Below are 16,898 nucleotides of genomic sequence, written 5' to 3'. Positions count from 1 at the left end.
TCCGCCTGATGCGTGCATCACGTACTCAGAGATTCGTCCGCGCGCGGTTTAATTGCGTCTTGTGTCACTGCTAATAACTATCCTCACGAATAGTACATCGCCGCGGATATTTGGCAACGCAGTTTCCGGCCGTTCTGTAACCGTTTCGCAAGTTTTATGCGATACTCCAGGGGTTGGAAAATCTCAGCTTTCCATAACAAAAATGAGATAATAATGAATATTTACTGCATTTACAAGACGCATTGGCGTTTCCTTTTCATGCCTTCTCACATAAACGTATTTCAGATAACATATGTTTCACCGTTTGGGGTTAAATGCTTACTGCGTCTCTTAGCGCGTCTCTTTGATTTTTTCATTGTTAATAGCCGCGCGTTTAATCTTAAATCAATTTCACGCGTATTGCGAGCCGCGACGTGGCAACGAAGCAATAAATTTACGTAGTTAATCGGTATTTGAAGTGTACAATTATTCCAGTTTTGTTTTACTGAAAGTACCATTAATTGTTCATATTATGTTACGCGACTAATGTGCTATGCTTCGGACATACTTTTGAAGGAAAAAGTGCTTGGCACTAAAAAATAAAATGCGCTGATAAATATATTAAGATTATATACAGATTAAATTACAATAAATGTAATTAATGTTTACTAATTAATGTTTACATTAATTTACTAAATTAATGTAATAAATGTTTACAATAAGTGTAATTGCTCTAATAAGAACGTACATATATAAAATGTACTTTGCTACATATATTGCTCTCGCCTTTTCGTCGATCTCTTGTCTCGATCCTTACAAGAGGCAATCTAATGGAAAACTCATTTTGCTAACGATGCCATGAATTTCTTGCGAGCAAGAAAATTAATGAGAATCCATGAAAATATGAAAGGGCAACGTGCAGCGTAATATTTCTCCGGTGTGACGCCGGTTAACGTGTAACCGGATGTCGCACTTTGACCGCACGTTTAAGTGGCCGGGATCGCAGTCTTCTTCGCTCGTGCTAAAACGCGAGATTAAGCCGGCGGCACGCGGTCAAGGCTTCCCGCGGCCACCCCCGATGAAGTCCAGGTGAGACCCAGGTGAGGTCTTCATCGGTTCGGTGCGACATTGAGGAATATTCCCCTCTGCACTCATCCGCTCGGCCGCCCTGAGGAATCGCCTCATCGGCCGGGGCCAGCACCGCGGAGCCGATGCTAATCACTGCGGCGTCCAATGTTATATTATCCCTACGGAAAATAGAGGAACGCTTCATTAGCATACATATACGAACGCCGCGCGGTCGTCATTAGCGCTAAGTGCGATTAATAATTGCCGGCGAGGGGCAAGAATCGACACTTCGTTCTTTGTCATGCCTCGTGAACGCTTCACCGCGTCTAATCGCCTATGATTAGGGCAAAGACTCCGAGGCGCGGCTGTCGCTCGTGACTAAATTTAATACGTTTCATAATTACGAGACTTGGCTTATTTCGCATCGGTAGAAAGATTTCGATACAATCCTGATATTTTGCCACATATAAAATGGATTCATTAATTCTCGTCGATTCTTTTATTTTGTCAATCATCCCCAACATGTCATTTTACTTGTCATTGAAAAAAAAACTTGATTTAAAAGTCAAATCATTTCACGCATTTCTTATTATCTTTATATTAATTAATCTTTTTAATTTAATGATCTCAGATCTTTTTAATATATATACAAACCGCACGTCATGCAAACGCATAAAATACAGACAGATCGTCCGTCTCTCCGTGTCCGTTAACAATAAGAGAAAAAGCACAAGGTAAAGAGAAGCAATTTTTCCATCAGCGAGAAGACATGCGCGTCGATGAAATCGCTTGGAACGAGATAAACGCTTTACACGGTTACGTTATCGAGACAACGCACACGTGAGTTATGGAAACTTTAACGCGTGATGTGACAGGATCGATTGTTGAGTCGTACCGAGGACGCCTGGCCGCGGCGGCGCGGCGGTTGTCAGGAAATTAAACGTAGACGCTAAATGCGAACGCTATGTAAGTGCCAGACGGATCATCGTGGCGGCACCGAATTATAATATTATTAAACCTCCTCCGATACAGTACATCTTGCCCACGAGATAGCAGCCGCGCGGTTTCTCAATTACTTCTTACGTAAGTGCTAATTGCGACATGCGCTTTGCGCTCGCGCGCCCGCGCGCGAGATCATTCTTATAATGTGTACATGCGTATGATCAGCACCGCGTGTGTATATGTATATTCATCTGCATGCAAAATGATCCGATACGAGCTGAAAAATTTCCTCCTTCTCGGCGTCGTGTCGGACGTTACGGAGAATCTCACGAGAGATGCCATTATTAAGATTATCCGGAATACACACGCAATCGTCTTTTTAATAAAAACGTCGTCCCCGATCGTGCGCGCGATACCGGCCAGAAGATCGAGTGTCGACTCGACCGAAAGTCGATGGTTTCTAGTATCTGAGAAAAAAACGCAAAATCCCGAGAGGTCTCTCGAGAGGTCGCGGACGACCTCTGCGAAGCGTTCCGCCGCGACTCTCCGGTTGGATCTACGCGCTCATCGCCGTATCTTCCTCCTCGTATTCGTTCACCGGACGCTATACACGACGCAATATGTATAATATGACCGTCCACAGAGAGGTCCATTTACCAAACCGTTACGAGATAGGCGCGGCAGCGCGGCTTTATAATCGCGCGCCTTGCGTCTCTCGCCTTTCTCCGCCGGCGCGCGCGCACGCGAAATGGCGTTTTAATTATTACTCGACGCATTAACCCCCGCGAACCCGTGGGCACGCACCTGCATGGAAGCGCGTGTCCCTTCGCGTGGGTGTGCGCGAATCTCCGCGGAGGATCGTTTCACCGCGGAAGATCTCTCTGAGCGAGCGCACGAGCGCGCGCGCGCGCCGATCATTTTTATCCGCGAATCCATTGGCGCTTATCGCGCTGCGGAAAGCCATAGGAAAGTGTGAGAAACGGTTTCCAGCTGGGAGAAGCGGCATCTTTATGATGCCTTGACGAGATTACCGAGTGACGCGAAAATCGTCGATACACCGCAGGAAAATCGTCGTCGGTAATCTAGTCAGGGAGATCTCGCACGAGGATATAAAATCCATTTACTGGCGCTCGTTATACATACAATTTTCGATCCGAGCATATTTTTCTCATCTTTATTACTCGTATTATTTGAGAAAACGGCATTAAGTGAACGGTTCTTTTTTTGTAATTTATGAAAATCATAGAAAAATGTGAACTTCAATGAAATATTGCGACACGTCTTTACTCTTTTTGCCTCTCGCGCTAATCCATGAAACAGTTTTGCATAAATTTGAATTGACAATAAACGATATTACTGGCACAAGAGCTTACTGGTATTCCATCAATTCTCGTACCTCATCTTGCCTTGGAGTAAGATTTGCAAAATAGCTCGCGGGCAGAGCGAAGAAGAGGTAGTCCGGTTTCCCGCTGACAATTACACGATCATTGAATCCACTAACTGTCGCCTGTGTTAAGCAGGTCGCCAATAAACGCCCACGCGGTTGCGAATACGTGTCGCTGCTTGCGCGTTAGTAGTTTCCTTTGAGACCTCTTATTCTTATAAAGTAATAATTTGGGAACACTCTTGCGACGACGTTGCAAAGCCCGGTATCGGCGGTAGCAATTTTAGTAATTTCGCGAAATGAACGAAGAACTCTTCATAAGGAACAGTTTATGTTTTCTTTTTATTGATTTTTAATAAGAGTCTCTTCACACAAAAATGTGACTACCTACTTATTATTATTATATTATTATGTATAAAAAAATTCGCTAATTAACATATAAAAGTTATAACAACATATAGAACGACATATAAGAATATTTTATAATACAAAATATATTTCTGTTTCGCTTATACGTTAAAATAAAATTAATTGTATCGATAGATCTACTTAACGTATAAACGTAAAAAGGGAAATAATTCGATCTCGATTCACAAAATTAGATAAATTGAACATGGATATACACATCGTCCGACTGTCAAACTGTCGTGAGAAAAATAAACACATCTCATTAAAAAAATCAGATAAAACACGAGACCGATTAAGAACGACGCTTGAATATTTCCTCTTTGGACGTTTTTCGTTTCGCGAGATGTTGGCAGTGTACACTGCGAGTTTCGTCGAGAGTTTAATTGTTCCTTAATAATTCCTCGTTAAGAGGTTTCCGACGTCAAACACGGTGGTCCTCGAAACGCAAATGCAAATGAGGCACGTCGTTCTATATTGCGTTCGCCACAGTGGGTCGCATTAATCATATACAGCCGAGGCCCACAAGCCTGACTTCGACTTTGTTGGTCCATGCGACTCGCTTGGCCTGTCTTCCCATCGCGTGCGATCAACAAAAGCGGGTGATGTGATATGATCGTTCTTATCGAGATTGCATGCAAGACTGATATTTCCTTGGAGAAAATACATTTGCATTACCTTGATGCAGGTGTAAACGTTATAAAAACGACTAAACAACTTATATTGTTTTAAGAAAAGTGATTGTTAAAAGCGTTTTAAATAAATATATACATGTTTAAATGCTTAATTTAAATGGTTGATATAATATCTCGATCATGTGATACAACATTAAATAATATTTGAATTTTTGTATTCAATTTTCACTTGCGATGCTTTTTTAATTTGTGAAACTATGCTTTTTAAAACTAGAATAACTTACGGCACTTACATGCGTAAGTGCGATTGTATATCTAACATTTAAGAATTAATACGTTCTGATTAACACTTTTCAGGTTCGTTGTCGAGACTGTTGGGTCAGTGGATTGATTAAGGTGTCGGATTCTCCACTTCAATCGAAGCTACGGGTAAGTAGATTTTAAACGCGTCTTTTCTTGAAGTTGCTGGCCGAGTCGGTTCTCGCACATGCATGTATACACCGTCAATGCCGAGGCCAGGTTGTACTTACAAGTCCCTATTCGGCGCCACTTAAGTGCCGACAAGCTCGTCTGTAACTCATAATCACTCATCGGCCGATCGTCCCTCGCTCTGTTTTCTTCTTGCCCCATTCGAGTTCTCGATATTGCGGCCGAACATATCGAGAGCAAACGGCTCTTCCGGTAGTCTTATATGGCGCGGAGTTAAGTGCGCGTGAGCGGCTTACGAGGCTGGGCATAACTTCACCAAATAGCCTTTAGCCGAGCGGTCTCGAACGGTGGAAATCAGGAGAGGAGAAAATGACGCTTTAACGAAGCAATAACGTAAAGAAAGGGTTATAGACTTGTAAGTGACTATTTAGGTCGCTAAATGAACGCTTCCTCTCGCTCAACTCTTCCGACGCCCGATTGAAAAGTTACTAAAACGTCGTGATTTCCGATCGAAAAGACAAAAAATTGCTTGAAAAATCGTGTATAAGTCGATCTCGCAATGAAGTCGATTTAAAAATTTTAACATAGAAAGAAGGAATAGATATACACCTTCTGCTGATTGGAAATTTTCTTGGCTACGGACACGACGGACACGTTATCGAAAAAGCAAAAATCCGAATTTTCTGTCGTGACTCGAGCGAGTTTTATCAGGGGTTGCTTGCGCAAAAGGCGCCATCAGTATTTTGCAAATGTTCGCAGCAGACTCGCCATTCGTCTCCGGCTATTACCTTCGTGCCTTCCCTACGAAACAAAGCGCTTCCTTCCCGCCGAAGTGGTCGCATAATCGGCGGGTGAGCCCGCTGCGCGAGCTCGTTTCTCCGTGCGCTCGCCACGAACGATTATTCCAAAAAAGCCTCTTCCGATTACGCGCACTTAATAGGCTGGGACTCGCACGGTAATTGCGAGGTTAACTGATTTTTAATGATGGGTCCGCCGATTGCTACCGCGATCTCGCGCGCCTCTTCTTTATGCTCCACCTCCACGTCTTTTTCTCCTTCCTCGTTCTCCCCTACGCCTCCTCTCGCTGTCCATCTCTCTTCTCCTGTTTCTTTAGCTCCACGCATTATTATCATCCAATTTCGTTTGCGTAATTCGTCCGTGTAACTATACCAACAGCATTTAACAATATACCATTCGATAAAACTAGATAAACTCTATAAAAATTACATATTAAATTTACTTGAATAATAAAATTAATTTTCTAATGGTCTACCTAACAAATCGTTATTATTTCTCTGAATAATGTCTTTCTGAAGAACATCAATCTTCCTTGACAGCTTATTTTAAATGTGATATTTCTACTTTATATTTCTTTCGAAAAAATTCAAATATCTGTCTCGTTTATTAATTTCTTTTACCGCTTCTCATTATACTGAAGTAAAGTAAAGAAATCGGCGGTAGAAAAAGTAAGACTGTTCTGTTACTGCTAAAGCGCCGGTAAAATACCGCTCCATATATCCGTAACGCCCGGCTGCGCGTAATGATTCCTTGTTGCGGCCCCGGCAATGAATGCCGAGCGTACACTACCTTGCGTAATCGCTTATCGCAACACAAATGCTACTCAAGACTAGTCTGTGAAATTACCGAAACGAGTGCGGCCCCGCGTCAACCGTATAGATATGTAATATTTACCGTGCGAAGCGACCGTGTGAACGGGTTTCCCTAAAACGACGAACATATATCGTTGCCTCACATGAGGCCGAGGCCTTGAAGAAATTCGGATAAACGAGAGCCGAGGACGCGCCTGTCGACCAAACTTGACCGCGGAAGTATAGAATCGGGACCTTGAATTTTAGCCGACTACCGCAAAACTTACTGCTTTGCGAATCGGCGTGCCAGCGCGGCGCTGAAGCTGACCCGTTTGCCCAAGCGGCCGGGCCGATCGTCCGCGGACAATAGTTTTACGCACGAGCGAAATCAAGGTTGCGCAATGCAATCACCATTACGTATATAGCGTCTGCGTGCCAAGTATATGTATCGGCTCGTTTAATTGGCGTGGACGTTCCTGCAAGGAAGTCGGCCTCGTGACTTGCCTGTATTTTCGGCCGTGAGACATGAATCGCATTGAGGATTACGGGAGATCGAAGAAGAGTTGGATAATCTTCATAAAACACACACACACACACACACATACAGGACTTAATATTCTTAGCGAGAATCTAGATCTACATACGCGATTTGCGATTTTTTTTAGCGGTGCAAGGGCAATGACGTGAGAAATCGGCTCGCTCCGTTTGGAAACAACGGTTCGAGAATGGTCTCAACAATGTAACGGAAATCGCTCCTAATACGCTAACACCCATGCACGTTATTACCGTGATGTACCTCATTGGCTTTGGCAACCGCGTCTGCCCTTCGTTCGGTACCCAATGGTCCATTCAGTGACTCTGGACTCCGAAATCCGGTCGCTGCTGAAACGAGCCATTGTGTCGCCGCGAGACATCCGCGCAGCATCCTCACACAAAAGAAGTCGCTTGTTGCCACCGCGTTTGCTACCGTGTGAAGGTAGCGGGGCACAATAATCGTTGCAATGCTGCAGCAGCGGCCGGAGGACGATGGCCCCACCGTAACCGTGTAGCGTATGTAAAGCAGAGAGAAAGGATGAAAAATAAAGAGAGCAACGCGCGCTTAACGCGGGTACGAGTCTCTCGTCTCGCCGAAGCGGCGAGACGCCCTCGACCGCTCGACGCCGACGAGCCCTCAGCTCGTTCTATGCTTTCCGACGCTTTGTCAATGTGACTAATAATAGTACACGTCATTAAGCTTTTTCGTTCGAGGTAACTCCATCCTTCAGTGGATGCTGCTCACGCCTCGGAGTATTTTGGAGCACTTTCTTTTAATACAGATCTAAATGTATGCTCATGCCATACTTTCTCAACTTTCTTGAGTTGCGGTTAAGTGCTTTACATATCGTGAAATGAATCGAAATTTTGTGACAATTAATGGATTAAAAGTCAAAAAAGTGTTTGGTTAAGTGATCTTTAATTAAGAGAAAGTACACTACTGAGCTAAGCGAGTGAATCCTATTCATTATACTATGAAATGAGAATATTTCAGGTGTTATTATGTGCCCGGTAACGATAATGATTAAAATATGTTGAAAGTAATTTCATTATAAAAACTTGTGACTAATTGGAAGACTGGAAATGAAATACAATTCTGCAGGGACTTTTTTATATTAAATGTTGCATAAACAATATACTATACTAATATTAATAATATCAGCTAAAATGTTTAAAGTTTTTCTTTGCAAAATATTGTTGCGTGTGAAACGTATGCTGTGCGACTACACGAGATGTTGAGTCGTTACCTTAACGTGACGTGAAACGAGGTGGATGCGAGACGATAAAGACGTCGTCCAGCGCAACCCGCGCCCTTCCCGCAAGGGATCTCTGAAACAGGGTTGGAGTCGAGATCCTGCGGATCTCTAAGACTTAAGCCTCTAGTCGCTCCGCATCCTCGCGTGCTCGCGCCGGCTCTGTTCTCGGCGTGGACGTTAGTCACAGGATTAGAAGGGTGCCAGTTCGCGCGCCTCGAAATTCGTTAACTCGTAGACGTATTCACGAGTCGGACTAGCGCGGGGAGGAAGGGAAGGAAAAAAAAAGGTTAAGGGCAAGTGGGAAGAAAGAGTGATCGCGCGAAGCGTGCACTACCTTTCAGGCGGAGAGAAGGAGGAAGATTCGAGGAGCGATTTGTATACCGCATTCCGACAGACATCGAAAGGAAAGCGCGGAGAGAAATATTTAGGGCTCCCGCCAGTATAATTACGATGTAGCGAGCTATATTTTATTGCCGATCTAGCGAGTACCATACGAGTTGTTTAGGATTCTCATTTTTTATAGATATTGAGCGAATTCAAAACTACGCACTCGGATTTGTTTCTTCATCTCTTTTTATATATTAAAAAAATATCCCGATTTTTAATAATCGCTTTATTAGACGTAATGAAATATTTTATAATTAAATTAATATATAATTACAATAATAAAAAATCAATAGCAAACACAATACAGAAAGAAGAAGAAGAAGGACTCTTTTTCTTTGCGATACTGCTCTACCTCGTCTATTGTATCAGATGGTCAACATTGTCCAGAATTTATTCAATTACTTTGTTAAACTTGGTCCAGATGTAAACCGCACATAATATACACAGATGCCCAAGAATATATCTCAGTCTCAGATTAATTCGCGATACGTATGCGTACAACTTGCAGATAGTATCAGAAATGGACTTTTTCCACAGCGGATTAAAAGCTTAAATATCTAGATCTCGTGAAAGAGCTAGGAAAACTAGTTTCACCCGTTTTGTCCCTCACGTTTCATCATCCAACCCTCTTTACGTCGGCAGATACACTTCGGTCCACGGTGCTCGGTTTCGACCGCAAAACTCGTCTCCGGCTTTCCTGCGCTAATCGACTTACGTAGTAGGTAAGTATATCCCGTGAGTGATATCATCGTATTAACCCCAGGTCCGAGTCGGTTGCGCGCATAAATAGAATCGTCTTTGCGCCGCAATGTGATCTCGTGGCAAGGCCCAAGGGGGTTAATGTAGATGCGTGTGTGCGCACGAGAAGAGGGTCAAGTTCTCCTCTCCTCTCTCATGCGTTAAACATTGATACTTTACGCGAATCCGATGCTCATTCATCCATATATATGAATAAGGGTGACAATGTTACAGTGATCCGCTTACATGTTAATATGGAGTAGAATCTGACTCCAATGCGTGAAACCGATGCGAGAGAGAGAGAGAGAGAGAGAGAGAGAGAGAGAGAGGAGAACTGGAATTATTATATACATATTTTTTTTCTTTTCCAAATAAATATTTGTAGTATGGATCTTCTAAGACTTCAATGTCAATCGTTTGCATAAGTTTCTATTGAAATGGGATTTGACATTCACTTTTAACACGATTTCACTCAGAAACACGCGATGTAACGCTATACAAACGTACGCGTCTTCTCTTCCTACGTCCTCCTGGAGATTAACAATCTCCTTATCGCATTCTAAATCTAGCACTCGCGTAATATTTTATCCTTGCGCATCTGCAGCAACCTGCACTGCCGGATGAAGCTCGTCTCGATTATGATCGTGCCACCCGACTGCCTTGGAAAGGCTCTTAAAAAAAAAAAAATATGGCACGTCGGTTTAATCCGTCTTGCCATTTGTACTCGCGATAAGTGCGACTCTACTTCGTGTTTAATTAATCGCGACGGCCACGTTCCAAGAATGACGCGACGGTCGAACTCGGATTCACATTTCGACCGGAGAAAGTGTTGCAAAAAAAAAAATCAAAGTGCATGGCCAGGAAATGCAGGGAACGACAATCGTGCGATCGTATAGAAAAAAAAAAAAAAACAAACGGACGATTATCCGTTAGAAAGGCAACAATCCGTGACGAAAATAGTAACCCCTCATTAAACGCTTTCGTTAGTGCTTCGTTAGAATATTTTGCAATTTTACGCACGTAGTCCGTGCAACATTTTCACCTATTTTACCTCTATCGCGTGCATTCCCGAGGTCGGCCTTTTACATAATCCTCCCACGCGACGGAGTAATTGGCGCGGCGCGATAAACGCGTTCCGGTTCGCCGGAATTATCCGGAGAGGAGACGCGTCTAAGGATTACTCGCCGGCTCTTGTGTATACGTATCGGCCGGTGCGCGATGGTGATTCATAGATTTCACACGCGCGGCTTTTCTGGCGCCCGACCCACGCCACGCCGCGGCGCGCGGCGTATCGCGGCTGTACAGCCGCGTGTGCACCACGCAAAGTGTAAAATTGCGCGAGGAGGAAATAGTGTAGCAATCGTTCCGCACACCTTGGCGAGCATTATACCTTATGCCTACGCGTCCTTCGCAAAATTGCGTACTTAACGTAAAATCGTAGCGCGCGCGCACGGTCTCGCTCCCCGTGATCGGACGGAATTACCTAAGCACTTTATTACGCGGAAACTGCGAGATTGATTGATACCGTAAATTGCGGTTACTTACGAGATACTTAAAGATGACATTAGCGTAACACCTGCAATTAAAAGAGGTAAAAGGGCCCTTTAGGAATAAAGGCGAGTTCTAAAAGCATCGATGCCGTGTGCAAGCGAATGCAATTACACGATTGCTTTACAGGTAATGCACTAAGACTATTTCGGTCGAGGGAATTAGTGACGAAATACCGAGACGAAATCAACGTAAGACCCGAGTGATTGCAGCGCGTTCGTTCGAAATGCGATCGATACGCTTCATGGTAAGGTCGAGCGTGACCCGATAGCCGCGAGATGTTCACGTCGGTACGCGGCGCGGAGCGTTAAAGACGTCGATGTTGAAGCCGAAGTCGGAGGCCCCGCGGCGGAGGATCTCGAGAGACAATGGGCGGCCCGATTGCGCAAGATCTGCTTCCGCTCCCGAGACACAGTGTTTTCCGTGCGCGAGCCACGGAGCCAATGTCGCAATCCTGGCAAAGGCAGGATGTCGACGAGGCTGCTTAGTGCACGGTTCTCTGCCCATGCCGATCCTGATTCCGTTTGGACATCCTCCCTCGCGTTCCTCTCCGCCTCGCACGCTTCTCCGTTTCCCCCGCTCCGTCTCCCTTTCCACGTCGTCCCGCTGTCTCGTTCTCGATCGATCCCTACTCCGCGGCAGGTGCCGCGATCGCGATCGCAAGAAAGTTCCGGCGAAGGACGTGCTCGATGTAATTGCGATTAGACAAAGCGAAATCCGGCTGCAAGTATGATAGTGCATGTGGATTTGTATGGATTAAGCGATATTTTTAAGATATGCTTATCATTCTGATTTCTTTGAGAGTGTAATTAAACTAATTCTGTACGAAAATTTCTATAGAATTACCTTTCAATATTTTTCTTATATATTATTTGTAAAAATTTATTATAGATGATTAATTATAGAAATTAATCTACTCATCCGCAAGTAAAGTAATGTTACAACCCACGTTGACCTATTTTTTTATAAATATATGTAATTTATATAAATACGTACAAAATTTTTTTAACACATACCTAAGATTAAATTAACTTTACAGTAGATAATTAGAACTTTTTTTATAATGCTATAAGGGCTTGATGCCCTTGAACAGAGAACTAACCCATATTTTGAAGAAAACTGACTTTAAAGTTAAAGTGATGAACTGTGGTTTATTTTCTCCGTTTTTATAAAACGTTATAAAATGTGAGTTGGCCCACTGTTACGCAGCAAGCCCTACATTTTATTACTATTACATACGCCTTACTCTCGCCATACTCGCAGCACTTGAGCTTTACACATGGCTAATTACATTTTTATCTAGACATCGCGATCCTCTTTAGCAAGACGAATCCGAGCTGTTTCTAAACGTGATCTGTCTGCTTGCCGGAAGTATTGCGCACATGGGGCCAGGAGAGGGGGGTCAAGAGGCTGCGTTTCCGGCGACGGAATCGACAAGGACGAGCCGGGACCTCGCGCCAGATGCATCCTTCGCTGCACAAGCTGGCGGTTTCTTCTTTTGCGCGCGCTGAGACCCGCGCTGGAAACGGAACTTCGCGGCTCGCAGCACACGAATACCCCGTGCGACTTGTCGCGACGATGCGCTCTTAACAATATACTTAGACTGTGTTTTCGTAATGTATGGAAAGGCGGACACGCCGGAGATAGATGGCTCGAGTCTGCGTCGAGGAAACTCAATTATCCATTCAATTAGTGGGATACGTGATTATCCTTAAATGTCGATGCCGCGATTTTGACGGTGATAAGAGCAGAGAATAAACACGATACGTATTGACGATGATAGAAAAACAAAAGCGTTCATAATGCGTGTTTAGAAAGGAAAAAACAATTGCGCAATCTGACGCATGAGCAAGGAATCTTCTTACGAGATATACCGCATCTTCGCGATGTATCTCGTAAATTATATACATGCAATTTATTATGACTACATGTGAGACTCGCTTTACGAACGAATGTTGTTTTCTCGAGCTACTCCTTCTGGTTCTTATACGATCGTACGGCTCTGTAGGACTCGTAGGCGCGATTTACTTTCACCAAACGCATCGTGATGACGCCTTCCGAGGGACGTTATACCCCCTTATTTCCGACAGAGCGCTCGGGCCTCGTGCACTCGTTCGTTCGAGGGACCGCCGCGTTTTTCGTATTCATGTATGCGGCCACGCCCCGGTAGTGCGGCATGGACCGTGCTTCTTGCCCCAGCGTCTGGTCTACTTCATTAGCGCGGACCGAGCGAGGAGGTATACGCGCTTAACGCGACTTTACATACAACAGGAGAGACACCGAAAAGCTAGTGTCTCGTGCATGCGATTTTATGCGTGTCTCACTTGGTACTTTGGCTAAAAAATATCATCTGCCTTTGCGAGATCCATATGTAGTATATATACAGAAGCGTATCTCGCGGAATTTCTATTTTCTTGTAGTAATTGCATAACGCATTATAGTACATATTTTTTAACCGTATAAATAACCATATAATAAAACAATGAGAGACTACAAAAAATTATTTTAAATATAATATATCAGGTTATTTGTGAAATCTGCAGGGTTTAAAATCGAAAAGCTTTCGCAAATAATTTTTCACTCTATTATAAAATCTTTTTCTTAACGAAAAGTTGTAAAAAAGATTGTGCTGCTTTGTATTAAAAAATCAGTTTTCGCAAAATCTATGACGTACTTTCAAAAATTTTTTAATGCATTTACGCAAACGCACTCGGTAGATACTCGCACTTTAATCGCAGTGAAACGCGATTTTGCAAATGACCTCCGTACTGCTGATGCTTCTAATTTGCCAGCTAACAAGGGTACTCGCGCGTACTTATGTTAGCCGCGACCTATCGTAAAGCTTTCACGGTATGATTTACGCACCGTACCGCGCCGTCCGTCTTGAAAAAAAAAACGCTTGATTTTGCACTTTTTCCCCTTACGTGCAATCCCGCGTATTACCCGGTAATGGACATATGGCAATTATTTAAGGCAGTTGCATATAGCATTACAGCATTCGTGCAACGACAGTTCTTACTTAAAAAAAAAAGAGGAGATATTTCTCTAATGTCTTTCAGTTCCGACGGATGCAAATTGGCAGAAAGTCAAGCGTGACAGTTATGTCACTGACAAAGATATTGAACTTCAGTGTCTTACATCTTTCTACGTGGAAAGTATTTCCTAACGAAATCTCACATGAGATATCTAACGATCTCTTCATATAACTATGTACAGTCGTGGACAGATCGATTGCGACATTTTTTTTTATAGGTTTCTATATATTTAATATACATGATATATATTTTATAGGTAACTAATATTTTGCAAATGCGAACCATCTTGTAATCTTTAATCTAGAGACAGTATAACACCAATCGTGGTTCGCATGCAAAATATTAATGCGTTTTGAAACCTAATAAAAAAAAAATGTCGCAACCGACCTGTTCACGACTGTACTTAGACAGATACACGCGCGTGCAACTCAATGTTAAATAAGAAAATACTAACGCTATTGCAGTAATATGAATATATTAACTCTTCTTGGATATAGCTCTTACTTCACTCAATTTATATGCTTGTAATTTTTTAATCACGCGATTATATTTCGATTTATGATAGCCCGTTGAAAAAGAACGCTTTAGATAGTTCACGTTCACGTGTTCTACTTTAACGTGATTGTATACTCAGCTATTTGACACGTACCCGATCGCGATAGGGGATCGTAGAACAAATGGATTGAGCTTCGGGGATCGTTCCGTACATCCGTGCCATCCTACCGCGGGATCGGATGCGAGGAGAGAGGATCGCAGGGGGTCGGACGGAGCGCGGGACACGGCATGCCGCGCATACCGTACATCGTGTCGACCCGGAGATTAATGGTGCTTTAATAACGTTAATTGAAGCCCTTAGAAGAATCGATACGACGCCGATCGGACCGGTATCGTTTCGAGATACCGATCGATCTTATGATAAATAGTCAGCGGCACTGCGGGCGACCGTTCCGACGCCTTCTTCGCCCTCGTCTTTTCTTTTATTCTTCCTATAAGGATCCTCCATCTTTTTTTTTCTTTCTTCTACCTCTCTATTTTGCTCCTCCTTACCGCGCGTCGTCCTCCAATCCCGCCATCTGCGAGCGGTGCTATATCGCTTAGTAATAGTCGGGCGTACGTGAATAAACATGTCTCGAGCGAATTCATCCGCTTCATTTCTAATCGACGTGATTTACCGCGGCGAGCGTTCTTTGAAATTCCAAATTGTAAAAAATGACAATTTCGATTATTGAGGGATTATTTTTTAATGATGTATATTTACATTATTATTATTAGATGCATTTAGTACAATAAAATGTAGGCATTAAGAATAGAGTATCACAATAGCGACCAAATGACTCTATTGAACGTCGAAATGTATCGTTTTTTAAAGCTTAGGCACAACACAAAGTATTTTTTTTTTTATCTTCTTCATTCTCTTTTTCAGGTAGACGAGTTTTAGAACGATCCTAAGTAGGCCGATGACTCTTCTTAAATGACACAAGGAAGATGTTTGTTATTTCCATTCGCAGAGACTGAGAGGCGAAATAAGGTAATCTTTTCAATGGAAAATTTTGTTCACTATAGTTCTATAATATTATAGCTTCTTAGATTAAAAGCAAAACTGCTGTTTGTTGATTTTGCTAACAAATGTCAGAAATTAGAAAAATTTAAATCCAAAGTACAGAAGCGAAAGTGAATCTCTGAGAATGTTTGTAACAAGTTTTTTTTTTTTTACCACGATTGGCGATTTGAATGACAGTGGCGAGTTTGCGAGACATTTGAAGGTGCGTGCTTATTTAAAATAATAGAATTAGATGGTAGCGCGATTTGGATTGGCCAAGCCAAGCCGGCGCGAGCGACCATGACCCGGGGATAATAAAACGAGCAACAATAGACAATGGCGGTCCCATGCTCTACATACGCAAAGCGCGGTAGGCACGCGCGAGCGGCGAGGCGTAGGTAAGCGTAAGCAAACGCACACACGAGCGAGCGGCCGGGTAGCGCGCACGAGTGCGTCCGCGCTAGAGCGCGTTATACGTATACGTATGTACGTACGTGCATGCGTGACTGCGTGCGTGCGTGCGTGCGCGATAGAGTGCGTGTGGCGCTCACGCGACGCTCGCTATCTCACTCGCGCGCCCAACAATTCACTCTCGCCGACCGGCAAAAGTGTTGTCGCTAATTGTCGTGGCGCAACCGCGCATTGTCCGCGGATTAATCGTCATGAGAAACGTCAGAGCGTGCACTGCCATTGTTGCACGACAGCAGCCGCCGCACTGGGGCCCGAGCGACCCGGTCGCGCGAGCCTCTCTCGCGTTGCAAGTGTTACGCGGCCTTTTACAATAATTCGGGGCGCGCGAAAGTAACAGCGCGCGAACGCATTAGACGTTAGGATGGACGGACAGGCGGGTAGGTGTCAGGTAGGTAGGTGGATGCACGGATGAATGGATATAACTTTGCACGCGGGCACGTGGGCAGACGGCTCCTCCCAGCGTGCGTCTTCGTCCTCGCCCCGCTCGTTCGTACGCGCGGCCGCGCACGTGTGCCGCCTAGGAAATCAATTCTTACTGGAGCGCGATTAGGGAAACGACTCGCTCGCGCGACCCGCTCTCCGCGGATAACAATCGTTTCCGGTGATGAAAGAGTTATCGTGCGCGACCGTTAGACGAGTCTCGCGTACGTAATCGGCGTGGGAGATGGACGGCGCGCGGTGACTCAACCGCGGATCGTTTTTATCGAAAGATCACTTGACTGTAGGACAAACTTAATTATCTACCGGATCGTTCAGACGTATTCTTAAGAGCGTCTTCACTGTCGTCGACCGCGCTCCGATCGACCGCGCAGTCATCGGTTTTTGGCCCCGAATGAGGTACCGGGTCTCGTGCCACCCACGCGAGATGCTTTTCACGCCTCTGACGCGACTAGTTTCCTTTGGCGGGGCACCGCGTGTCCCGGCTCTCTGTTGGCCCTTCGGATATCTCCGACATGAC

The 16,898-nt window shown here is 44.2% G+C and overlaps 1 long non-coding RNA gene across 2 annotated transcripts in view; it reads left to right on the top strand.

Annotated features, from left to right (window-relative positions):
• LOC105448610 overlaps positions 1-16,898 on the top strand; it is a 46,413-nt gene that overhangs the window by 5,248 nt on the left and 24,267 nt on the right. Inside the window, exons 2-3 of one of the 2 annotated variants that reach the window (XR_974264.1) lie at positions 4,771-4,842; positions 15,353-15,457. This is a non-coding gene — a long non-coding RNA (uncharacterized LOC105448610). Of the gene's footprint in view, positions 1-4,770; positions 4,843-15,352; positions 15,579-16,898 lie in introns of those variants that run through there. The other variant, XR_974263.1, reaches the window with a different exon arrangement.

Source organism: Wasmannia auropunctata, unplaced genomic scaffold (assembly GCF_000956235.1).
Source record: "Wasmannia auropunctata unplaced genomic scaffold, wasmannia.A_1.0 LD336083.1, whole genome shotgun sequence".
NCBI lineage: Eukaryota > Metazoa > Arthropoda > Insecta > Hymenoptera > Formicidae > Wasmannia > Wasmannia auropunctata.
The sequence above is the reverse complement of the archived record's forward strand: the minus strand, read 5'-3'. Positions and strand labels throughout refer to the sequence as shown.